The sequence below is a fragment of the Mus musculus genome, chromosome 4 (genome assembly GCF_000001635.26).
Source record: "Mus musculus strain C57BL/6J chromosome 4, GRCm38.p6 C57BL/6J".
In the NCBI taxonomy this organism is placed as follows: Eukaryota; Metazoa; Chordata; class Mammalia; order Rodentia; family Muridae; genus Mus; species Mus musculus.
The window spans coordinates 55,729,225-55,756,843 of record NC_000070.6 but is presented as its reverse complement, the minus strand read 5'-3'; positions in this window follow the sequence as shown (position 1 = coordinate 55,756,843).

The window sequence follows — 27,619 nt, the reverse complement described above, 5'->3', positions numbered from 1 at the left end:
AGGTATGAGGCAGGATACGATGTAGATACACAGATGAATTTGTGAGACTGTGTGCATATTCCCATGTGTTTATATGCATGTGAGAGGTACAAGGAAAAGTGAGCATGCACACATCCCAGAGGAAAGCCCAGCTGCTGTGTCTCAGGTGCCATGACCTTTCATTCTGAGAGTCTCTTACTTAGCCTGGAGCTCAGTAAGTAGATGAGGCTGACTTTGCAGGGAACCCCAGAGATCTGCCTGCCTCCAGTTCTAGCTCTGAGATTATAAACATGTGCCTAGCTCTCTCCTCTCCTCTCCTCTCCTCTCCTCTCCTCTCCTCTCCTCTCCTCTCCTCTCCTCTCCTCTTCTCTTCTTTTCTCTTCTCTTTCCCTCTCCCCTGCCTGTCATTTTTTGTAGGTCCTGAGACTTGAACTCAGGTCTTCAGGTTTTGTTTTGTTTTGTTTTGTTTTGTTTTGTTTTGTTTTAATGCATGTCTCCTCCTTTGGATCCTAGTAGATGCCACATACAGATGGGATAATGAGCAGAACTGGTTGAATTATAGATGACCAAAAACTGTTAGCATAGTACTGGAGTATAGAAATATTGGGACAATTCCAATCATTAGTCTTGGAGAGGATTGCTGCCTCCGAGAGAGATGCTAGAACCTTCTGCTGAAAATATAACCAGCCCTGAAGGACATGAGCGAAGCATCACCTAGTGTGGCTCCTCTCACTCTCCTCTCCACCCCTGGCTTTGAAGGCACTTCGCTATTGGCCACAGCCAAAACTGAAGAAGAGATGGTCTCTTAGCTCAGCCAATAGAAGTCAGATTTCCTAGGCAGAGGGTAGAGCAGAGAAAGAGCCAAGTGGATCCAATACAGAGCACTGGGCCAACTCCATCCTGCCTGCCCTGTAAGAAGCTTACAGTCCAGCCTGAAGAAAGGCAAATCACTAGGTGCTGCCAGAGCTGGGGAGCAGTGCTCTGTGCTCTGAGAACCATCAAAGGCTGCAGCACCCTGTATGTGGGGTGTGTGTGTGTGTGTGTGTGTGTGTGTGTGTGTGTGTGTGTGGTGGGAGGGGGTGAGGACCTGAGAATGACAGCTGACCTAGGACAACTGTAAGCTCCCAGGAAGTCATGAGCTCTGGACAACACTGGAAATGACAGAGGAATAAGGAGTCATCCAGAAAGAGCAGAGACAGGAAAGCGAAGCTGCCCCCAGAGAAGAAAGTACATGGAGCAGGCCCTAGGCCCACTTCCTGAGTCACTCAGTGGTCTACAGGGTCTTCCAACATGTTGTGTTCTGAGTAAAATATCTTCCTCCAAGGCATCTTTCAGAAGTTATTTCACCTTAAATAAACTCAATGTTACTCCTCCGAGTGACTCCACTGTGTGTCTGTCTATCTGGCCTATTTAGCTTTCTATTGCTGTGACAAAGACCAAAGCAACTAGGGTAGGGAAGGGTTCCTTGGCTTTGATGATCATAGTTCATCATTAAAGAAAGTCAGGGCAGAAACTCGAGGCAGAAACCTGAAGGCAGGAACTAGAGTAGGAGCCCTGGAGGCCCAGAAGATGCTGTTTACTGGCTTGCTCCCCACCGCTTTCTCAGCCAAGAACCAGGATCACTCCTCATGGCTAGCATCACACACAGTAGGTTGGGCCCTCCCACATCAATCATTAAACAAGAAAATGTGCCCATAGACACATCCACTTAATATGCCCTCTTCCCACATGACCCTAGCACAATAAGAAACTAAGCAGCAGAGTAACGAAGGATGGCACACAGGAACCAGAAGACAGATGCTACCATAGTCTCAGCAGCAGCGTGTAAAGTAACCAAACATTTATCAGCAATAGACAATCTCAATAAATTATAGTGTATTCGCTTAATAGAATACAATGTAGTAGCAAGAACTTACAATGTACCATAAAAAAAGAAAAAGAAAAAAGAAAAAAAAAACACTATGTAAGAATATCACAAAAACAATATATTGTGAAGGTGGCCCCCCAAAAAGTATACATCCCAAAAGGATTCCAGTAAGATCTCAATACAATATACATTCCAATAAGTTCTATTTACAAAAGAGGCAAAAGCAGGCAAGACAGCTCTAAGGTATTTGGACTTGGGACGGACACATATCTTAAGGGATTGTAGTTAGAAGGAGGTACCCAAGATTGGGGGCTCCCTGCTGCTAGCCAGGTCTTTTTTTATCCAAGTACCACTCCATAGGTTCATAAAAATTAATTGAGCTGTAGTCATGGTATGCATGGTTTTCCATGTGTTTTATTTCAGTCTAAAGGAAAGTTTGTCATCTTCCCTGGGAAGCTTCTGGGTTGTTAAATAAGGAAGGCGTCCTGTGTGTAGAGCCCTGAAAATTCTAGCAAAACTCACCCAGACATGTGAAAAGCACTGAGGGCCCTCAATTTCCTCCGCCTTTGAAGAATCCTGCCTGCTCTTATGGCTGAATTTATTCCTTTAGAATAGTGGAGAGGAGCCAGGTAGTGGTGGCACATGCCTTTAATCCCAGCACTTGGGAGGCAGAGGCAGGCGGATTTCTGAGTTCGAGGCCAGCCTGGTCTACTAAGTGAGTTCCAGAACAGCCAGGGTTATACAGAGAAACCCTGTCTCGAAAAACAAAACAAAACAAAACAAACAAACAAACAAAAAAATAGTGGCGAGGAGGAAACATCCATTTCTCATTGCTGATAAGCACTAGGGTCTTCTGGGACATACCGACTACCAATCAGGAAGGTTTGAGGTTTATGATACATACCGCCTACCAATCAGGTCTGTTTTTGCTCATAAAACAACTCAGAATGGGTGAGCTGCTCAACTACATGGGCCCCTAGCTTTCTCATCATGAAGGAATCCCACTGTGATTTTTCTCCCATGAGACTCACATCCTGAAAGAGGATGCAACCAATAAAAAAAGAAAGAGGTTGTCTGCCATGTAACCACCCAGGAGTTTTAATTAAAACATTCGTATTAACCCCAGCCTAACTGTGTGATTACCATGAAATAAGCAAAATCCATCCACTGGCTTCCATAATGGCTGCTCAAAGCTCAGAAATGTGATTATTAGTATTCAGGAAGATCTATAGCTGTGGTTCAATGTAGAGTTTCCAGGATTAATTTTATGATACAGAAATTAACTCAGAAGCCCTTCTTTGTTTTTCTCAAACTTTCCATGATGGCATCCTTAGGTAGATCCACTGTCAGTCCCTAACCTCAGATACTCCAGAGGCTTGGAGTTTATTGACAGCTGTCTCAGGGTACCACTTTCCTGACTTCTTTTCAGTGGTGATTTGGAAATGATAACGGTCTTTGGGATGTTACATAAACCAAGAGAAATGAGATGTGATTATTTTAATCATATGCATTTTCCTAGTCGTTTGTCTGCTGACAAAATACCATAAACTGAGTAGAGTCTAAAAGCCCAGCTTCTCAGGCTGTGACTTTTAGCCCCCATATGGGGTTTTGTAGCTAAATTCGGTGATCATGAAAATGTTGGCACTAGGGCAGGTTTTCTGAATGTGCGACAACCAAAACTTGACTTAAATTCAATTACAGAATGAATCTGAGGTGTTTCTGGCAATGTCCACTCATGTTGTTTCATCAACTTCACAGCAGGCCTTGTTCTGAAGACACCACAAGAGCACACTGTTCTGTGAACATTGTTGTGGCTCACAACACCCAGCGAGGCTGTCAGAAACACAGCAGCTCACACATGAGACTTTCGTATGCTGTGGACTCTGGCAGTGGTTTTATTGTATATACAAAGGTTTGCATTCTTATAAAAACAGAGTGGTTTAATCATGGACAACAAAGATCTTCGGGATTTTCCCAACACTCTTTAGCCTGTAAGAATTAAATGAGTGTACCTCTGGATTAGATTGTGCAAAAATGACTTTTTTTTAATTGTTAAAAGTGCCTGACTTGAATTTCATTTAAAACAATTAAATGGATGTTGGTACAGGATTAGAACAGAATTTCTGGCAGTTTCTGAAATGGCCCTCACTATGCTTCTGTCATTGTGTTCTATGTATTGATGTGAAATGGTCTTCTGAGAATTAAAATCTATAAAACCAAATTATTGATAGCCTCCAAAAAATTAACAAATATTACCTGAGATTTGATTCTTTACAGAAAAATAAATGAGCATACATACCTCATTCATATGCAGATTGGCTTTCATAGTCAGTAATGATAATATGTATATTAAGGAACTGTTTATGAATTCCTTTATGAGTAATTATCAGCAAACACTTTATTTGTGTGCCTATTTTATATATCTTATATTTGGGGTAGTATAAAAATTTCTCAGGCAAAAGGGAGTTCATGAATGGAAAATGATTAAGAAGATCTCGTCTCAACAACCGAGTGAATTTCCCACGCTTGCTGGGAAACCTTGCTGTGTGGTAGAACTTACTTCCTGATTCATACACTTTGATGTATCTATCCCCTTGGCCTCACAGAGTGGAAGGTTAAGTGAAAAGTGAACTCTCTTAGGAGGTTTATACTCAGGACACAAATGGCCAACATGAAGAGGACACTTCCTCATCCTATCACCTTGGCAGATAAAGTCTCAACACGTGGATTCAAGAGAGGGAGTTGATACAACCATTCCAATCATGCACCAACATTGACTGTATGCATGTGGGCCTCTTTTCAATAATCTAGACCGCAAGTGAGGTGTAGTAATTGCACAAATTTATGGGTACGGTGTAGGAAATCAACAAAGGAACACAATGTATAACAGTCAGTTCAAAGTAATTGGGATGTACGTACCATATATGTTGTTACTGTCCCCAGAAACTTTCAAGGGTCCATGTAGACATTGGAATTTTAATATGGGGTGAGTGCAAATGTGACTTCTGACCCTGGCTGTTTTGGTGATCTTAGCTACATGAGCAGGTATGTAACTGCTCTGAGTCCTTATTTTCATGTCCATGTGTCTTTACTGCTGTGAACAGACAACAAGACCAATGTAACTCTTATAAGGACAACATGTAATTAGGGCTGCCTTACAGGTTCAGAGGTTTAGTTCATTATCATCAAGATGGGAGCATTGCAGTGTCCATGCAGGTAAGGTGTAGGAGAAGCCAAGGGTTGTTGTCTTCATCTGAAGGCCACTAGGAGAAGACTGGTTCCTATGTGGTTAGGAGGAGGGTCTCATTGTACCTGCCCACAGAGACACGCTTCCTCCAACAAGGCCACACCTATTCCAACTAGGTCACACCTCCTAATAGAGCCACTTGCTGGAACAAGCATATTCAAACCACCACACCATGAAATGCGGCTTTCTGATGTCAGGATGGTTGAAGCTTTTAATTCCAACTCTCAGGAGAGACAGTGAAGAGGGAAGACTGAAATCTCAAAGCCAGGTTGATAAATATGACAAGTTCAAGGCCAACCTAGAATACATAGTGAGAACCTGTTTATACATACATTTGTACATATATACCTACATACATACATACGTACGTACATACATACATACTTACTTACACACATACGTACATACATACATACTTACACACATACATACATAATACTTACATGCATATATACATACATACATACATACATACATACATGCATACATACTTATATGCATACATTCTTACATACATTCTAAAAACAAGGCTTCGGCTCAATGAGTTGTTCAGTCCATGGCATACAGGAAGTACTTAGAGAAGCTATGTTACCTCTGAATAGAAGTTCTGTCTCTTTTAAAACATCAAAATACCACATATTGCACAGCTGTGGTTTGAGTACTCAGAGGGAGAAAAAATAAAGACGGAAGGAAAGAAGAAGAAAGGGAAGAGGAAGGGGCAGTATCCCGTTTTTATATAGGAAAGACTGAGGCTTGGAGCATCAGTCTGTATACCCTCAATTGTTGCTTCTCTTCTCTTATAAGCAATATTTTTGGAAGAGAAGGTATGTTAGTTAAATATCAAATTTGGTAAAAAAAAAAAAATAAGTAAATAAATAATAAATGAAGAGAGAAAGAAAGAAAGAGAGAGAGAAAGAAAGAAAGAAAGAAAGAAAGAAAGAAAGAAAGAAAGAAAGAAAGAAAGAAAGAAAGAAAGAAAGAAAGAAAGAAAGAAAGTGAATTTTTTGACCCTGTCATAAGAAGGTCAGGTTTTTTGTTTTGTTTTGGTTTGGTTTTTGGTTTTTGGTTTTTTGAGACAGGGTTTCTCTGTGTAGCCCTGGCTGTCCTGGAACTCACTGTGTAGACCAGGCTGGCCTCGAACTCAGAAATCCGCCTGCCTCTGCCTCCCGAGTGCTGGGATTCAAGGCGTGCGCCACCACTGAGACCTTTTCAAGGCTTACAGCCCCCATGCTTTGCTGCTTATCAAACCTAACCTTCAACATTTGGAAAGGGATGAGAGAAACGCAGCCAAACGGTGATCGACAGTGGTACCTACCGAGTGACCTCTGTCACTCCATCTGCACGTGGAGGCTCTCCCTGTCCCAGGGGCCCTGACAGGGAAGCTCCTGTGAAGTCACTCCAGGGCCATCACGTGTGGGAACTCAGCTTCAGACATTTGGCTCCCGCCCTTTTTCCTGCATCAGGGGAAAGAAAGAAAGGAAAAAGAATCCAACATCTGCTTTCACACCAAGGCTGGGAATCGTCCCTAAAACATTGCTCATGCATAACCAAGCAGGCATTTTGTCCGGAGTAACAGGATCTGTCCCTTGCTCTCCACCGCCTCTGCGCTTTGCTGATAAAACAATAACTAATGTGCTGATGCGCGTTTCCAGGAACCCAAGCTGTTCAGACTGCTCAGCCAGCGGCTGCACTCAGAGGCAGGTGCCAGAGCCCAGCCGGGAAGGCCGTTCCTGTCCTAGCCAGCCAGCCAAGTCCCTGTCCTGGGCTCCCCTCCTTCTGCCCACACCAGGACTTCTTGAAGAACTCTACAAATGGGGTTTGATGACATTTTTGGCCTTCAGTCAAGCTCCCTTTCTGCAACTTTCTGGTCCAAATGTAGACAAAGGCCCTACCCACCCTGCTTCTTTATTCATCCCCAGATATAAGAAGAACTAAGGTAATCTTCAGTCCTACTAACAGCTCCAGACTAGCTCATCCTCCCACTCCCATGTGTGTGTGTGTGTGTGTGTGTGTGTGTGTGTGTGTGTGTGTGTGTATGTGTGTATACATATATGTGTGTACATATATACATAGATATGCTGTACATGTGCCCATACACATAAATGTATATATAGCATACATTTATGTATGTTAATGCTATTTCACATATTCAGGTACTAAGTCACCAAGAGGATTTGCTAGCAATCTTCAAACACTTTGCTCTCTGTTCTCTTTGTGGTCTTAAAAGCTATTGAAAATAGAGACTGGAGAGACAGCTTTGTGGTTAAGAGAACTGGCTGCTGTTCTAGAAGACCTAGGTTTGATTCCCAGTGCCCATATGGTGGCTCACGATGTCTGTAACTCCAGTTCCAGGGGCACCTCTGGCCCAAGGGGGCACCAGCATATACATGGTCCACACACATACACACAGGTCTTCTAGTGTCTTCTAGAAATAAAGAATGTCACAAATTCTTCATATGGATAAACTTATAAACAAGCAAGTTGATGTTTGTGATAATATCATGGTAATGTACAATAAATGATTGAATATATAAATACAGACTGCAGTTCAAGCTTATCAATACTGACAAGACTTTATTAGAAGCTGGCATCCATATAAGTTGGATGGGGCAGCCTTACCTGTGAGCTTGTCACAACTGCTGAGCTCCATGCCTAAGTACAGGCATTGCAAGGAATGTGTTAATTCGAACTGCTTTCTCTTTTCAAAGTCTTATTGCACGTTAGTGTGTGTGTGTGTGTGTGTGTGTGTGTGTGTGTGTGTGTGTGTGTGTGTGTACAACAGCTCTCAAGTAGCAGTCAGAAGACAGACTACAAGAGCTGTTTCTCTTCTATTATGTAGGTGTGTAGAGCCCGGGGATTGAACTCAGGGTGTCAGACTATGTAGCACCTTTTTTTTTTTTAACCCACTGAGCCTCCTTGATGGTCCAAAACTGTAGTTTTGAAGGTTGCACAAATCTTTTGATTCATGCTCTGAATAAGGATCACAAGTGAAGAAAGCATTTTCCTCAAGACAAAAACTTTCATGATCTAGAACTTGTTTTGCCCCTTGTTCAAAAACCTGAAACTTCTTGAAAGGTTCACCTGGATATTCAGCAGAAGAAGTCTCATTACCACGGTCTCATCTTCGCTCACGTGGGGATTTGCTGTCGCTTTTGGCCAAGAGTCTTCTACTGTTGGTGGCTGAGTTTTCACACCTATGAAATGATCAGGGAGCTGGTGGGTGGCTTTGACTACACTGATACTTTCCAGAGGGTGGGGTACGGAGCAGTGCAGGCTCTGACTGGAGAAAGACTGTAGAATCCCTGGCCTAAAAGGAAACTACTTCCGAAAAGAGGACACTCTCTGTCCCTTCCGTTTTTCATCCTTTGGATTGTAGGACAAGGCATAAGCTTCACATTGATGGAAGCCCATCTTTAACAGCTCTGTGACAGGCATTGTTTCCCTCTATTAATAAGCTGTCATCCTTCTGTTTGGCCTTCACTGCGCAACTGTTGTTCCAAGATCAGGTAAGGTGGTAGAGAAGATGTTGACGTTGGTCTGCAGGCTCAGGGTTAGCCATGCAGTGAGAAATGACCTAGACGTGGGTATGAACCATATGCTCAAAATCTGGGTAGCTCTACAGTGTGACATATCCACCAGTGCAGTGGTGAGCATTGAGGCATCAGATGGAGGCCCTACATTCACAGTCCTTCCAAGAAAATCATTCCACGCCAGTATCTCTAGTCCCAGAAGCCTGAGGGAGGAGCACCTGGATCTAGACTTGAAACACGTCTAGGATGCACAGTGAACTCCAAGCCAGCCTAGTTTTCTTGTGAGGCCCTGCCTGTCTCAGAAAGCAAGAGAAAATCACTGCAAAGAGAGGCCCATTGGACTTGCCAACTTTAGATGCCCCAGTACAGGGGAACGCCAGGGCCAAAAAGGGGGAGTGGGTGGGTAGGGGATTGGGGGGGTGGATATGGGGGACCTTTGGGATAGCATTGAAAATGTAAACGAGGAAAATACCTAATAAAAAAAAATTAAAAAAAAAAAAGAAAATGGGCAGTGTGGGAAGGAGGGTGTTAAGAAAGAAAAAAAATCATTGCATTTTTAAAAATGAGAAACTAGATGATAAAACATGAATGGGGAGGGGAGAAGGGACCCAGAGGACATTCTTTTGAAACTGAGAATTTCTCGGTAATTTCGCTTTCTGGCTTTTCAGGTCTTACTTCATGAAGGCGCTTATCTTGGGGAAATGGCTCAGCTTTTCTCAGTTGAACTTTTCTGTTTGGGAAGAAAAGAAAAGGAAAGGTGGGGCCTGGAGAGATTGTTCAGCAGTTAGGAGCACATACTGTCCTTGCAAAGGACTCAAGTTCAGTTCCCAGGACCTGCATCAGGTTGCTCATGACCACCTATAACTCAAGCTCTAGAGGACCCATTGTCCTCTTCTGGACTCTGTCGGCACCTGCTCTCACATGTACATACATACATACATACATACATACATACATACATACATGCATACATACATACGGGCGGGGTGGGGCGGGGGAGAGAGTCATAAAAGCCATCACAGGGTGTAACAACCATAACTCAGTGTCAGCACACAGCAGGTACTCGAAAAGTGGTGTCCCTCCTTGTTGTCCTTTTCTGCAAGGCAACACCACCAGAAAGAGAAACCTCGGGGCCCAAAAGAGCCCCGAAGTCAGGAAAGTTAGAGCTAAGGAGTAAGTGTAGCCCTCTGAGCTGGAGGTCACTCGGATGACAAGGCTGATGAAGACGGGAGTGAGATAGCGTCCCTCTCACCTACCTGCTCCTCATATAGGAAGGCTCTGCTGTTTCCCTCAGATGAAGGACCTCTGGCTCCTGGTGACCTGAGTTTCCATGAGATGGAGGAGGAACTGGAGGTGGCTTAAAGGTAAGAAATGAGCCCCAGATTCACCCCACCCATAGCTTTGGATCCGCACCTCTCCTCTCTTGCTCTCTGAGTTAGGAACATCTGAAGAGTCAACTCCATCTCCCAAGTTCAGATATCTTATCTCAAAGATGGGCATAACAGTGGCCCATACCTCAAATCACCACTGAATTGATTACATAATCTAGACTTTTTCTGTCATGTATCAAACAGATTAAAGTTCTTAAGAGTTATCTCAGACCTTTGTTATGTTTCTGCATCTTTTTTTTTTTGTGCTGTTTGACATGTCCATCAGGCAGAATTCTACATGGTAGTTTGGACTAATTGTGTCAAACAGTCAGGTTAGGGGAGCTACCATTTCCACTTGTTGGACCACGCTGAGCCATAGATTCTCCTTCTGTATCCTGGTGTACTCTGGACACTGAGGTGTTATTGTGAGGATTCCTTGAGATCCTTGGTGGGTTAGCACTCAGAAGCACTTGAGAAATGGGAGTTCCCATTCTTTTCCTGGTCTTTCCTTGGGAAATGCAGAAATGATGGCTAAGGACCCCCTGGGGCTCTCTGGTCACTTGCCAAGAGAACTGGGATGGAGAGCAAAAAGCAATGTGGTCTAGAACAGGTCAGCCTCTTTTTCCTGTGACATCAACAATTGGGAAATGCATTCCCTGTCTGCAGGGCTGCTCTTACTGAAACCTTTCCCAGACCAATGGCAGGACACAGACTTGTGCTTATGAGCCATGGCATGCAGGCTTTTGAGCCAGGATGAGTTAGATGAGGCTGAACAGGGTTTGACCTAAGCTCATTGAGGAGCGATAACCTGAGTGTGACAACCAAGAGGCTCCTGGTGTTCAGGAATGCACAACCCCTGCCTTGCCTAACAGGTCTTGGAGATCAGGTGAGATGAGAGAGAAGAGGCCCAGGGGTCCTTGGACCATTAATGTGAGGGTCCTAAGACTATCCTATGAGCACAGGCAACATCATCTAACATTTTCTGATGTTGCCTGACAGATCTCTGTCAAACTCTTAATTTCCCTGATAATAATATACATTAGGATGCCATTTGCTTACATGAGCACACACATGCTCACACACATGTGGTATATTATCTACATGTATACATAGGAACACATACATGTGGAGAGCAGAGGTGGAAGTTAGATGGCTTCCTCTATTTCTCTCCACCTTATTTTTGAAGGAAGGGTCTCTCATAGAATCCAGGAACACATTGTTTCTGCTAGGCTGTCTGGCCAATAAGCTCCAGGGCTCAGCCTGCCTTCATCACCTCCTGCACTGTACTTGTAGAGAAGCACCACTGGGTCCAGCTAGCTTTTGTGTGGGTTTTGGAGATCTCAAGCCCAGCCCTCAAAATGACAAAGCAGGTGCTTTACTGATTCAGCCATCTTTCCATCCCTAGCCTAGTTTGAAGCATAGCCAATTTTCACAACCTTTGGATTTGTTTCCTTCTTAAATTCTTTGCGACCCCAACAGCAACATTTGTGGTCTTTCAGCATGTTTGGGGCACTCATTCACAGACAAGTAGAAAGTAGCAACAACTGAGGCTCCAGGAGACCAGTGGAGGTCAAGGTGCAGTATTGTGTTGTATGCTTCTATGAGCAAGCTGCCGCCTCATCATGGTTTCTCTAGCACCATGCTTTGTCACATCTGTGTGCTTTCTCTTAGTCATTTTTCTATTTCATTATGATCTCTACTGTAGTATAAAGTGTTGTCATCTCGGGTCCGGAGCATCTGTGTGAAGCTGTCTTCACAAAGTCTCAGCCCACATTCTCACAGCATTCATCTCTTCGTGCCAAAGACTGAATGATGCAATGGAGCCTGGTACTGTCTTGTTTTTATTTCCTGGTCATGGAAATCTACATGGTCCCAAGTGTAAGGCAAGGCAGAGAGCAATGGACTGATGCTGAGAGCTGCCCCCATCAATGACAGAAGGAGGGATGTAGACCAGTAGTCCACCTTCCTTGTCATGTACTTGGGACAGCTCTCAGTCATTGTCCACACAGTCCCATGGCCCTGGATTCCAGTCCCATGTAATATTGCTGGCATGAAACAATGCCTCTCCAGGGCTCAGATTTCCCTTCTACTTGGTTGCTGGGACCTGCTTCCAAACAAATAGCCTGAACTCACAGCTTTCTATTCAGTTGCCTGAGATTCCTGGACCACAGACCAGACGCACTGAAGACGGACACTTCACTATGATTCTATGCGCACTGCTATGCCTTTCTCAATAGCCTGCCACCTCGCTGAGTGTAAAGGCCACACAGGACAAAAGAGGTCAAGCTACATAACTTCAGTAAGATTCATAAGTAGTGCGTTTGAGGGTTGGGGTATAGCTCCGTTGGTAGAGAGCTTTTCTAGCATGCACAAGGCCTTGGATGCAATCGCTAGCACTTTTGATATTGTAAAGTAATCCTAAGTGCTCAGGAAGTAGAGGCAGGCAGATCCGAAGTGCAAAGCGATCCTCAGCTACCTAATAAGTTTGAAACCAGCCTAGGATACAGGAGAGCCCATCAAAACCAAAACAACAACATACTCTTCAACTTTATTAGCCTCGTGTTACAGATGGGGAAACTGAGTCTTAGAAAGGCTGTATGGTAATAACCAGCCCAAGTAAGTGCTTGCTTATCCCATTAAGGGATGTGCCTTTAAGACTGTAAGAGGTTTGCTTGATAGTGGCTGAAAAGCAGTTGCAGGGAGAGATCAGGTGGGACAATACTCCCTCTCATCTTGTGGGATAGCTGCAGAAACTGAAGCTTACAGGCCAGGCACACCTACCTCTTAATAACCCTGCTCGGGAACCAGGTTCTTCAGGAAGCAGATTCCTGGACTGCTTTCCTGGGGGATGGGGAGGTCTGTATTATTGTTTATATTGCTTTGTAATGCCTCACAAAATTGGCAGTTTAAGACAACATGCATTATCTCCCACTTTCTAGGAGGCTAGGTATGACTTGGCTCCTCTCAGATCCACAAGGCAGTAATCAAGGTGTCAGCCAGGCTGTGTTGTCATCTGGAGGCCCCTGTGGAGACACAGTAGCTTCCAAGCTTGTTGCAGTTGTTGTTTGGCTCCTTGCCTTGCAGATCTGTGACTGAGGACCCTGGCTTACATTGTCTCCCCAAGCAGCCAGACCCCCTGAAGCAGCTCACAACATGGCAACTTGCTTCTTCAAAGCCGCCAAGAGAATCACTCTCTCCAACCAAGATGGAGTCCTTTTATAATAAAGGACAGCATCACATTTTTAAAAGTTACATTGATTGATTGATTGATTCATTCATTCATTCATTCAGGAAAGGGGTAACCGTGCCACAGTGCAAGTGTGCAGATCAAAGGATGACTTGGAGGAGTCAGTTTTCTCTTTCCATTATGTGGATCCTAAAGACTGAACTTAAGTCATCAAGTTTGGCAGCCAGCATCCCACCCACTGACCTATCCTGGCGTATAAGTATGGTTTTAGTTTTTTACTTGTATTATCATCACCACCATTTGTAACTAATGTCAGTTACTGTGATCGTTACATATTTGGTATTCTGAAATGTCTTAATTAGGGTTTTATTGCTGGGAAGAGACACCGTGACCATGACAACTCATAAAAAAAGAATATTTAATTGGGTGGGCTTACAGGTTCAAAAATTTAGTCCATTATCATCTTGGCGGGAAGTATGGTGGCAGGGAGTTATGTAGCTGAGAATTCTACATCTAGACTGACAAGTAGAAGAAAGAGAGAGTGACAGACACTGGATCAGTGTTACTCTCCACCAAGTCAGTGACGTACTCCCTCGGCCAAGGCCACACCTACTCCTACAAGGGCACACCTCCCATTAGTGCCTCCTTCAGCTGGCTCCCAAACCCTCTGCTACCCCATGATCTTATGGGCCTATGGGGGCCATTTTAATTCAAACTGCAACTGGAATCCTGAAGCATGATGTTAAAATCCTATTTGTCTTTTATGTAAAAATCTTTCTTACTTACCAGTGCCTACTGAGTAAACCCCAAGCCTCTGAGCCTATCATTTCAATCCCTTTTCTTCCTTTATTTTTGTCCTGGATCTCTCCCAGTTATGTCAAATACATCTCTTTTTAGCACAAGTCTTCCCTTTCCTTTTTGCACAGTCAACTTCACATTTCATCAAGTTTTCATGCTTTTTTTCCAAACGTTGCATATGCCTGGTGTGTGTGTGTGTGTGTGTGTGTGTGTGTGTGTGTGTTATGTATGCTTGTGCACGTGTGTGGTGTGTGCTTGTGAATGGTATATATGCTTATGCATGTGTGTGTAACATGTGCTTGTATATGGTGTGTGTGTGTGTGTGCCATAGCATGTGTGTGAAGGAGTCATTCCTCACCTTGCACTTGTTTTGAGAGAAGGCACGGCACCTCTGTTGTTCCAGCTGTACATGCCAGGCTAGCTGACCCACAAGCTTTTGGAGCATCTTTTTGTCTTTGCCTCACTGAGATTACTGAAGTGCATCACCGAACTTGACTTTATTTACATGGATCTGGGCATTTCAATGCAGATCCTCATGCTTCATAGCAAAGCTTCACCCCAGAGCCATCTCCTCCAGCTCTAAATACATATCTCCTAACCCTTTAAGGTCAGAAGTTCTCAACCTGTGGGTCACAACCCCTTTGGCAGTATAGCACACAACACTTTCACAGAGATTATATATCAGATATTCTGCATATCAGATATTTACATTGTAATTCCTAACAGTAGCAAAATTACAGTTATGAAATAGCAATGAAATAATTTTATGGTTAGGGGCCACCACACCGTGAGGAACTGTATTAAAAGGTTGTATCGCAGCATTAGGAAGGTTGAGAGTCATCGAATTAGATCTCCTTCTAACCTTGACTCTCCCAGGCTCAGCACAGTCTCTCCCTTCTCTAAATTCTGCAGCTCTATGAATATGCTTCTTTTTGCTGCTGACCACACTATATTTATAACATTGTCCTGCAATAAATTTCACTCCATCTCAAAAGTTTCAGGGCTTCTTACAGATTAATCTCAATAAATTATGATAAGCTACATAACCAATATTACTAACAGCTACATTGTCATTAATGGCGCCCTAAGATGTGCAAAATAGTCTAAGCTGACATGGGCAAGACTGGAGTGCAGACATCAGCCAAAGATCTAGGAAGCCAGCTGGATGACCCAGGCAGACTCGGTGCAGTTTGGAACCCAATGTCCTCTTCCTGTCAACCCACAGACTCCGGAAAGAAGTCGAATCTCTGCTCCAAGGAAGAGCCTTTGGCTCTGCACTTCCCGTATTCACTACTGCTATTCTTGGTGGTCCCCTTCCTCAAAGCCTGCTTCCATATTTTCAGGTCTTTGAATGTTGCAGCCAAACCACTGCTGTACTTCCGAAAGCAGAACCAAAACAAGCCACCGGCCACTGTTCCTCGCTGACTTCCCACTCCTGGGCCTGCAATCCCGGCCTCCTGCTCTTTACCCATCCAGAGCTCCACACTCACCCACAAGCTACAGGAGGGTTATGCGCCTGCACCTCCACTGGTACCTTCCTCTTACCCCTGTCTCCTCCAGACGACTCCTCTGTTGCCTCTTGGCAATGTGCCCCCTACCCATTCTCCCGGGTGAACTACTTCCCCATGAAATTGCTATGGGTCCCTCCTCCCTTCATTCTGGGGGAACCCTACTCCAAAAGCAGTTGTGACTCTCTTAGGTTACGGGCCAGGATTAAAAATAAGTGCCAGTTACCATTTCTGTCCTAAATTTCCTTAGACAGGAAGGAGCCGCAAAGACTCAATGTCCTGACTGAGCTAAGAGGTTGCTTAAAGCGGCCAGGCCAGCTCTGTCCTAGGAAAGGTGGCCAAGAAAAAACAAGGCCTACCAAAGTACCTTAGGATGAGTTGCATGGACCCGCACTATTCCAAAGTTGGTAGAGAAAGAGCCTGGCACGCACAAAGTCTTGGGTTCAATTCCTAGCACCATGTAACCGAGGAATGCTAGTGCGTACCTAAAATCCCAACAATTAGTTGTTGGAGGCAGGGGCATCAGAAGTACAGAGTAACCTTTGGCTACAGGGGAAATTCAATACAGGTCTGTGCTAATTGACATCTTACCTCGAAAAGTAAAGAAGAGGAGAAGAGGAAGAAGAGGAGGAAATGATAAGCTTCAATTTCTTATGAAACACAAATATTTAAAATGCCCTGTTGAGAAATGAGTGATCTCCATTCTGAATCTAGAGGAAATCTGCAACTGGAACTCTCGGAAGCAGGATTGGGTGAGGGAAAGGGATTCACACTTGGGTTCAAATCCCAGCTGTGTCACTCGGGACAAATGACCTGAAACAAGAGAAGTTACGTTTCTTCTATAAAGGGAGAAGGCCGAGGGCTCCTGCATGTGTGGCTGTGAGATCAAAGGAGCTCGCACGTAAAGCAAATTGCACTGTACGTAATCCCTGGAAGGCTTCTGTAATGACGCTGTCGCTGCCTTCCTTGGTGGAGTCTCCAGGTTGCGCGGAGAAGCGGTGGCTCTCGGTGCCAATGCTCTCCTACCTGGAAAGCTTTCAGCCCTGCAGGGCATTGCCATCAGAGGCCTCACGCCATGCCGGCTGCCAGTCCAGCTGGAGTGCTGGTGAATGGCCCTGAGCCAGCGTCCTCAGCAAGTCGACTTGATGACTCTGATGTGATGCCAAAGAAAGATGTAGCGCAATTATCTAAATTATTCAGGGCCCCCACAACATGCAGAGCACTAAAGCCAGTTTCTTGAAAAGAGTTTTAAATCCCCTGCCCACCGCACCTCATGACATCAACTTGACTTCAGATCTTCACGCAGTACAGTTGCCTCACCTTGATTCCTTTGCATGTGTCTCAGTTTACTTAGAATCCCCTTCTGTCCTCTCTATCACTGTCTAGAGCCCTCTACTCTCTACAGAGTCTTGTAGCCCCTTCTCCAAGCCAGACCTGAGAGATCCTCCCCAGTGTTCTTTATAGTCAGCTTTCATGACTCTGATTCCATCTTTGTGTACCCAAGTTGCCTGTCAAGCTGAGAGTGTTTCTCCATGGTAGGAACAAGCTTTCTCCACCTTCATGCTTAGAGCTGACATGGGAACCACCCCAGAGGTTTTCTCTGTTGATACATACATGTGAAAAAATGCATGTGTGTGTGGTAAAAATAAAATAAGAATTTTTTTAAGTGTTGTCATGGAAAGAACCAAAAAAAATGTAATATTTAAAAGCAACCAGGATTCTAGCTTTGTGACTAAATGGCCATGACATTAGTTTGAGTTCCTTTGCTTCCCTCCCTTCGATTTCTACTTTGTCAAAGGGAACTGTGGGAGTCTCAGCAGAGGACACAGGCGCTCGTACTCACACACCTACTGAAGAGAACCAGGTGTCCTCTGTTGGAAGTGTGTTGACAATGGCATTCCCCTGATATTCCATGTCAGACAGGACCACTAATTGCCGCCTTGGTTGATGACCTCCCGGCCTGAGTCCCAGCGTTCTCTCAGGAAAAGATGAGCTTGCCACATTGCCTCTCATGGTTGGCATCAAGGATGCCTCCTTACAATGTGAGACCCTCCACTTAGACCTCTGCCTGGTGGGGATGATGGAACAATGAAAGTCAACATGCTCTTAGGTCTGAGTGCACAGAAGCCCAGGCTCGTGATTGGAATCCTAGCTGTCCTACCAACTCCAAACCTATTTTCCCAGAGCATAAGCCAGCATTTCAACCCTTTTTCTGGTGTGAGGATTTAACCCATGAGCTAATTGTTGGTTAGTTGACAGGGTTATGATTTAGCAATAACCCCTCAGATCTCAGCACCATGAAGTCACTAAAGAGTCCTGCACACAGACCTGGGTTTGTGGGACAACTATAGGAGACATGCTGAGTCTCTCCTTAAGACTCAGAATGTCCACTGACATCATTAGGAACTTCCCACACACACATGGCCAAGATCAGACACCGGAGCTCACACCAGCTGTCATGAGGCATTCCATGCTGGCTTTGTCTGTGTATCCTGTAAGACCAAAAGTTCTTCAGAAATATACCTATGTCTATTTCTCATTATTGTGGCCTGTTTCAAAGTAGAGAGTTCATAAATATTTATTTGGGGGATGAGGATGCAGTGAGTAACTGATGCTGGAGTTGGCAAGGAGGATGAGTTTCACCAGGGAGAAGGAATGAGAAAGGTAGAGAAGGCTACGTCATGTCTGGAGACACAAATGATCAAACAGGTCTTATTCCAAGAGAGAGCTCCCTGTAAGTTTCTATGAAGTTGTGTGTGAGTGGGGAAGAGCAAGGGTGCAGATGGGAAGGGGCGGGGGGGGGGAGAACAAAGGTTGCAGAATGAAGGCCCACATCCCAGAAGCAGTGGGCTCAGCAGGGAGACTTGAATAGAGCAAGCTCACTGGCTTTCTCTCCCACAGTCAGAAGTGGGAAGACCTCTGTTCTGGCAAGGTGAGACCCTTCACACAGACATCAGACATACAGAACCCATGGTAACCCAGAAAGAGGATCCCCCTCGGTATCTGCTCTGAGGAATTGTGCCCTGTACTTTCTTCATGCATAACTGAAGTGGTATAGTCAGATAGCAGGACCTGCAACATGTCCTACTACAGAAGAACAGACCGGCAGGGAGCCCCTTTGGATCAATTAGAATACTTCCTGCTGAGCACCGCTCATCTCTTGAGAAGATGCCCTTAGTTTATTGTAAGGACTGTTGTTTATAGATGTGACTTATTCCTAAATGCACAGGTGGTGACATGCACATATTGCTGGGTCTTTAAAACATGTCAACATGAATTTGTGCGTAAAACCTTTCTAAGGATGGCTGCCAACAGACAGAACAAAGCTCACTGATGTGGTTTGAATGTGCCCCCCCCCCTGCAAGTTCACATGTGGAAAACATAATCCCTCAAGCCAGAGGTTGGTGCTATTTGGAGATGGGGCTTTGGGGGAAGAAGTAATAGGTGAGGTCATGAGAGACGAATTGCATGATGGGATCAACAGATCCAAATGATGAGAAGGAACAATTGTGTCATGGGCTTTCACTGGACTATAAAACCTCTAGAACCATTAGCTAAAGAAACCTATTGTTTGGGAGTTTGGTTTAATTTTTTACATATATACAGCATCTCTTCATGAAGCCAGTTGGTCTCTAATTCACAATGTAGCAGAGGATGATCCATCTGCCTCCTCCTCCTCCCAAGAGCTAGGACACTAAGTGTCTGCCTCCTCACCTGACTATCCTATCGTTTATACCTTCCCTGGCCAGTGTTATTCTCTTGTCCCAGAAATCACAAACTAAAGCGCTGAATTTGGTATAAAATGCACAGGTAAATGACTATGTACACTTCTACAGAAAGCTAGAAATAGCCCAAGACTTAAATAACACCCAGTGACTACATACCAAAGGACTGGCTACAGGCTGCTTAAAGACACCATTGCTTTCTATTGTAGTAGGAATATGCCATGGAAGAGTCATTTCATTGGCAATGTCTAAATGGGATAAGCATATAAGTTTCTCCCTTCTCTCACCTCTGTGAAAGTTATGGAAGGGGCTAAGCGAAGTGAGCCATCCAAGCTAGGTTACTAGAAGCCCAAGACAGTGAAATCTACATCAATATGTCTTTTTTTCCACCATTCATATTTCAGAAGTCTATGTGTGAGACCATATCAAAAAACTTTGTAAAGAAAAAAATATTCAGAAAGATTACTTGTGAATCATTACCATGACAAATACTTTGAACAATTATTTTATTGGCTTTACTAAAGGCATAAATCAAAGCATAAGACCACCATTGTAAGTCCTGTGTGCTTCTTTGATCCCATCAATCGTGGTGTCAATGAGAACAGGGGTATTAGTATGCTAAATGGGTCAAGAGATGCCAGGTGTCCACAGAGGGCCCATGAGTTGTGACTGCAGCTTTCACCTGAGAGTCACTTTAAGTTGTGGCTTTTTTTTTTCTAGGAAGTAAGATTAACACAGATACGGTGGGGCTTTCTGTGGTTCTGAGTTTGATCTCTGGATTCAAAAGACAGCTAATGCTAGGTAGCACCAAGAACTTTCTCTGAGTAGTCAGCGTGTGGTTTTCAGCTTTAATTGAGAAACTATGGACAGGACAGATGTTTGATCAAACACTCATTCCCTGGAGCACAACCAAGAGCACTGTGGAAACTTGGGCTGGTACCCATCAAATTTGAAAGTTTCCCTTGGATTGTTTCATTCTGTTTATGCCATCTTTGTTAGTCAAGATTTCTCTAGAGAAACAAAAATGAGTAGTGGGGTCTGTCTACCTATTAATCTTTACCTCTGTCTCTATATATGTGTGTACAAGCAAATATGTGTGAGCTCATAATACATCTATGTGTGTGAGTTGGATCATGTATTTGTAAAGTGAGGAGTTCTGAAACCTGTAGGGTGGGTACAGTCAAACTCAATTGTGGTGGTGCAGCCCACACTCAGAGTGCAACACCAAAAAGGTCATAAGTTCAAAGCCAGCTTACACTACCTGGAACCTGTTTCACAAAACAAATAAAAGTAAACAAATAAACCTTCATTCAAGCATTAATGCTATAGTCCTGAGTCAGAATTTTGTCTTTCTCCAGAAACGGGATTTTGTTCTTGAGACACTCAACAGATGAACTAAACAGATAAAGTCACTTAGTCTCTTTCATGTGAAGTCCCCTGATCATAGATAGCTCAGCACAGTTACAAAATGCCTTCACGACAGCACATAGATTGATGTCTGTTTAATTAGCTGAGGAATATATACTAGCTTAGTTGATAAAAACAAACAAACCAAAAAACAAAACAAAACAAAACAAAACACCTGCCACACAACTTTTCCGTGATGGTATTTCTTCCAACATCATAAGCTAAACAAAGCTTATAACCTTATAAACGAACCGCCATAATCTTGGGTGTTTTGATGTCTGGTTATTTCCTCATAATTTTAAGTTCAGTTTGCTAGGTAACTTTTCACACTAATTGGGAGACACAAATGTGAGAGTCACGGGGTGGGCGTGTTGGAGATGAGTTTTCAAGTCCCTTTGAGCAGGTTTTTGTGACCCTACCCTTTAATTGCCCTAAAATAAATCAAATCACCTTCTTCCAAATACTCTCTGACTGAGAGATGAGTCACGGTCCAAGAATGAAGAAAATACTCAGAATCCCAATTGCTTCCTCTACCACAACTTCAGCTGACTTACAAAACAAAAACTCTCCAGATGAATAACACAGTGGAAGCCAGAGCCAGCAGCCAGCCCTTTGAACGTGAGCAAACGGTTGTGGTGTTCTTTTTTCTTTTTTATGGAAGGAACACATCTGGGTGGAAGGAACTGGTTTTCTGTCTTTAGCTTGAATGTTTCAAATGCCTTGTTGGCAGGTAGACAGCCTGACCATTTCTTTCTTGTTAACAAATTGGATAGAATTCTCAAACATGAAAAGACAGAGAGACAGCACAGTTCAGTTCTGGAGGGGTGTCGAGCAACTGTCAATCACAGTTAATAACATAAATTAATATGGCGCTGGAAAACAAAGAAAACAGTGCAAAAGTCGAAAGCACTTTATTCTCCAGCAACCGCTCTACTAGGGTATATATTAGTATTGGTGACTATTCTTCCAGCTGTTGCAGGGAAACGGAAGAAGCAACTCAAAGGAGGAACGACTGATCTTTGCACACAATTTCAGGAGATACTGTCTCTTGTGACAGGGAAAGCATGGCTGACTGCCCATGTGGTTCAGTTCTTGGTGGCACAAGTCCACAGAATATCCTATTCCTATCTTGGTAGACAAGAAAGTAGAAAGCTTGAGTCAGAACCAGAAGTGGATTTTAGCTTCCAGTCTCACTGTCTCTAGTGAGGCACTTCCAATAGGTAGGTCCACTCCTTAGGTTTTCCACATCCTCCCAAAGGGATACCACCAGCTGGAGACCAAGGTTTTGAGCCTGTGAGCTGGTAGGAGACACTTCAGATTTTAACTATGACAGTATTCAACAGAAATGCACACACTAAGATAGTCACAGCCACACCATTCAGAACAGCAACTCAACTAACTGTCAATCACAAAATGGATAAGTAAATAGAAGCACACAGTATTACACACTGAGAACAATGGTAATGTGCTTTTATGGGTGACATCAGAGAAAACTGTCCTAGACATAACAGTGAACCAGAGAAGCCAACTGCATGTTTACTGCAGGACAGGGCACAATGGCTAGCAAGAATCACTGAGGTGCCCCATGATGCATTGAAATGTGTGGTTATAATGCTGTCTAATAAGTTAGCCCAAATTTTGGGTCTTAACATAACAGTCATTTCATTGTTTGTCATGAATCTGTGACTCAGGGCTAGGCTAAGCAATTCTTGTGTTTCATGTGGTTTTTGACCAAGGCCTCTCAATAGTCCAAGAGAGCTCTCCTTACAAAGTCAGTGCTTCAGCAGTCATCTGCAGAAGGCTGGCCTCCACCAACACTGTGGACAGCGTGGCTGTGCATGCCCTTTAATGAGGCAGTCCCTGGGCTAGTAGACTCCAGGTGTTTCTGGAAACAGTTGCTAAGAAACCCACCAAGTAGCATCCCATCTTCTTATGCCCTAGCTTAAGCACCACTTCCACTACATTGTGTTGCATTAGAGAAGTCAGTAAGGCCAGTCCAGCATCAAGAAGAGAAAGAGAGTCTACTGCTTTGAGGAAGGGATATGTGTACATAGAGACTGAGAACTGATGGCGGTCATCTTGGAAACATGCTAACTGTGTCTGTTTGGGCAGTGACTACAGGGATCTCTTCGGTTTGTGACAGTCTAGCAAGCCACACACCTGTGATATGTCCCTCTTCCTGTGCATATAATTGCAACAAAAGGGTTTACATTTGAACTGGATTATTAAGAAGAATAACTCCACTTGCGTTGATCAGGCTGATCTCTTTGTGGCCCTCCTGTGTGTTAGTGGATAGCCCTGCCTCCCCAGAGTCTCCTGACCCCATCCCCAGCTTGAGTTAGAGATGTGAACTCTTTTGGGCTTCTTTTCCTGTGAAGGCTTCATTCCAACGAGGAAGCAAAGCAACACTTGCCTCACACTATTAGCGTGAGGAAGGACGAGACAACTTTAAGTAAACTTCCAGCCTATCTTGGATGCTCCGTGAATGAGCATTTCCGTTCAAACTCTGGCCACTTGCACAGACTCCTGACTCCTCTGCTGACAGGGATTAGGAGTTTAGACTTCTTAGAAGTCCTGACAGGATTCCAGTGAGCCCAAACCCTCCCTCCTCCCTGGGGTCCTTCCCTATAAACAGAGTCCTATAAGTCTGTGCTCTCTCTCACCTGCCACCCTACATGGAGGCCTGGGTCAGATGTGCTGAAAACACTCTGTGGCCTCTAGAACAGGGCCAAAGTCCCACAAGTGAAGTGACAAATGAATCAACTCAGCCAGGGCTTAGTCATTCTTAGGTACTTTCCACACAGACACATCGAGATGGTTACCAGAGAAAAGTCTGCCTGCCGACCTCACAGCTGCCCAGAGAAAATGTTGTTGTAACCTTTCCTTCACAGGGGAACAAGCAGCATCACTCTCCTTTCCTTCCCGTCCTTTCTGGAGCGAGATGCCCTGGCAAGGGAGCTGAAGTGCTTGTTTTTGTTTACCCTGGAGGAAGTTTCCAGATAGTTCTGAATCCAGGGCTTTGAATATGGGGCCGGCCCTTCAAGTCTTAGGCACTTAATGTCTAAGTGCATAAACAACTCCTCAGAGGCCACTGTCACTGGCCATCCAGATTCTCGGCCTTCCCAGCTAGCTCTCTGGTCAACAAGAGTATCCTTTAGGCTTTCAGATTCCAGAAAGACTGTGGAAGACTGTCCAAGCCCCTCACACTGATGTAGAGCGAGCTGGCTTCGCATACTTGTTATCCCAGAAATCAATAGGTCAAGCAGGAAGACTACCATAAGTAGTACCATACCAGCCTGGGCTACTTAGTGAGTGCTGGGTCTGCCTGGTCGACAATATGAGGTTGTTGTTTGCTTGTATGTATGTATATTTGTTTGTTTGTTTGTTTAATAAACAAAAATGTCTTCCCTTCCACCTGAGACATTAGATTGTAACTTCCTGGTCCCCTGTTCTTGCTTCTTAGTAATGGGGATTAAGAGTGCTCACCCAAAAATGGAGGGAAAGGCACATGAAGAAATGATCACAGCCTGGAACTCTCGCCCTCTGCTCCAATTCTTCAATCATTTCTGTGCAACCTTTCTCTATTTAAATTTCCTCTTTTACTTCCTATGTACTATCTCATTCTGTCTCCTCTCCTCTCCTCTCCTCTCCTCTCCTCTCCTCTCCTCTCCTCTCCTCTCCTCTCTTTTCTTCTCTGTTATCTGTATTTTTTTCTGCCTTGTTTTTAAGCCTCAGTCCAACCCCTACCCCATTCATAGCCATTTCTCTGTCTGGTATAGCTTTGGCGTGCAGCTATTGAAAGCTAGCCAGACTCTGGTTAAAAAACGTTGCAATTCTTGGCCGGTGTTTCTCTCCTTCCAAACGAGGGTGATGTTTCAGGCATAGGAAGTCCTGCCATCCATTTAGGCCCCAGGGAAGAAAAATAGCACAGCCTTTGTGTGTGGCCTTAGGTGGATGGTGAAGTGGGCCTCTGCATACTCACAGAAATAAGTCTGGTGTTTCAGAGAATTGTGAAATGTGTGCAGGCAATGTGTCATCCCAACAACAGTGAGTCAGTCTCCAGGCCCAGGCCCAAAGCTGGCTGCCTTTGCTTTCTAAATAGAAAGTGTATTCCTGGCCAGCCAGGCATTAGCAGAGGAGTGGTGGGTGAGTGAATGGACAGAGAAGCAGAGAAGACGTGCTAGTCCATACATCACAGGTTCCCAGGAAAATCAGGCTCCCCCTTTTCGGCCATCATTGGGAAGAGGGGCCCCTTAGTCTTGCAAACTTTATATGCCCCAGTACAGGGGAATGCCAGGACCAAGAAGTGGGAGTGGGTGGGTAGGGGAGCAGGGCGGGCGGGGGGGTTATAGGGGACTTTTGGGATAGCATTTGAAATGTAGATGAAGAAAATATCCAATAAAAAATTGAAAAAAAGGAAAATTTGTAAAAGAGCATTCTTTTTCCTTCTTTCCTAGTCACTTGAATCTGGTGTGTGTGTGTGTGTGTGTGTGTGTGTGTGTGTGTGTGTGTGTGAACTTTGCCCTTTGTCATTTATTTCAGCCTGAGCTTCCAGAGTGACCTTCCAAAATAAAGCCATAAAACTGCGACACAGTGGCCTAGATGACCTGAATGTGATAATCAGCCTCAATCAAATGGAGTTCAAAATCTCATCTTACCTTCCACTAACACTGTGAGAAGAGACAGAGACAGAGACAGAGACAGAGACAGAGACAGAGACAGAGACAGAGACAGAGACAGAGACAGAGACAGAGGCAGAGGCAGAGGCAGAGGCAGAGGCAGAGGCAGAGGCAGAGGCAGATAGAGACAGAGACAGAGACCAAACACAGAGAACATTCATGCATATGTATGGGTATTATTTGGGTATTACTGAGTAAATTTCCAAGCTCTCTGGAATCTTAGCATCACATTAGCTAAGAGGACCTGTCTGTCATGTATACCAGTGCTGTGTGCATGTGTGTGCATTCATGTATGTGTGCATGTCTGAGGGTACATCACTGGGTTTAAAAAACAATCTCTTTAGAGTCTCTGTCAATTCAAAACAAAACAAAAAACCCCTGCCTGCTCTTTCATGAAGTTTAAAGAAGGTAGCAACACTCACAGCAGGCGAGCATGGCATTCAGATGTCCTTATCTAACAAAAAGATGCTGTAGTTTGGAATGAATGTCCCCAGAGACCTATGTATCTGATACTTGGTCCGCATTCTGTGCTGCAACTGGGAGATCATAGGATGCTGAGGACATAGAAACTTGTGGAAGGAAAGGAGGTCATTGAAGGAGAGATTTGAGACCTGCCCATTTATGACCACAGTGATGTACTGCTATTCCAACACTATCAAATTCTGGACCAACAAGACCAGGGATTGAAACCAGGAACAAAAACAAACGTTTCCCTTTTATAAGTTGACTACTTTGGGTATTTATGTCACAGTGACAGAGAGCTGACTACCAAGAAGAGTCACAGCCTTAACTCCTCTTCATTCTCCAGCCTTCGGGTTGTTCTTTGGGTTGTCCTTCCAGAGAGTTTGAGCACTAGGCAACTTCAGCATCAGCAACAGCAGTAGCTACTACAGCAACTTTACCCCATTTGCTAGGGAAACGGAATATTAAAAGAAGACACACAGGACCCAGGGTCTTGTGTGCCAGCATCGTGGGCAGGCAGGGCTCCCTTTCATCCCTGGCAAACCAGATGCCAGAGTCATGTGGCTTCCACAACACCAGAGGAAGTGATGCAACCACCATCTAGCTTTGGGTCAGCCTGGAGAAAAGTGTTCTGTTACAGCGTGGGTGGTGCTGGCTTTCAGCTCAGCCTGCACCCTCTCCTAAGCCCACAGCAAAAGGGCAAGTAGATCCTGCCTCAGAGCAGACAATGCCCATTCGCCTTGCCCTCTGTAGCACTATCCCAGCCCTTACAGAGGGCTCAGCCAGGCCAGTCATTTCTGGCCATGGTTCACCCTTTCCCTTACCCTTGCTCCAACCCATAAGTTGTCCTCACAACAAACACCTGTTTCTTTTGGCAGGGACCCTGTAAGGTCCAGCCACACACTACTGACTTGATATGCACAAGAAGCAATATAATTGACTTCAATTATAATAACTACATCCATTAAAAAAACCTATGTAATGTTCATTCAGCAACCTAGGTAATGTGCAATTAATGACATTACCATATAAATTGTGCAGTGGGTCACTAATATGCAGATTATGTATAATGTTCAACATCTGTATTAATTATAGCACATGCCAGAAAAGTACGGCACTGAAAACTAGCAGTCCTGTCTTGGTTCTAAACCGTTTTGATTGTGCACGAACTCCTTTTTACGGGGGAGTTTTTTCTTTCATTGGAATATTTGCTTCCAGGTCTTTTATGCAAAGATGACCTTTACTGAGAAAAGAGAAGAAACTCTGAGAATCTCGTTAGAGCTGTGCTTGGGTAAACCTGAGAAGGCTCTGTTAGTTATTGCTCTGGGAACACGACCATCACCCTGAGGACGGAGTTCAGATTTCTGGGTTCTCGCCTAGACTCTGGTGATATTTTCCCTGCCAATCACAGCATGTCCACCAGGACATCCATTATCTTGGAAACAGTCATAATAAGCCTCGATGATGCTTACATTACCAAGACATTAAAGAGATGACCTCACTACAGACACCAGCATGCTTTGCAGATTCGAGACAGTCACAGAATTGAGCTGAGTTCTCAATGGGAAGGCTTCTATTCTTCCCTTTATGTGGCTCATTTGTTTGTGGGCATCAAAGGATTTCAACAACGGATGCCTTCTAAGTGGGTTTTCTTTTCTTTCTTCTTCTTTTGCCATAAATATACTGTTGGCACTATTTGGTGCCTGGAGTTGCCTCCTCCATTTTGCAGAATTTAGAAACTTGAGGGTAAGGCAAGTTAGCCAAGGTTATTCCAAAGAACAAACCTATGTCGGGAAGGAGATGATAGAAAATTGTCAGAGAGGTGTATATCCTAACTCTTACTGTTTCACCCCTGACTTC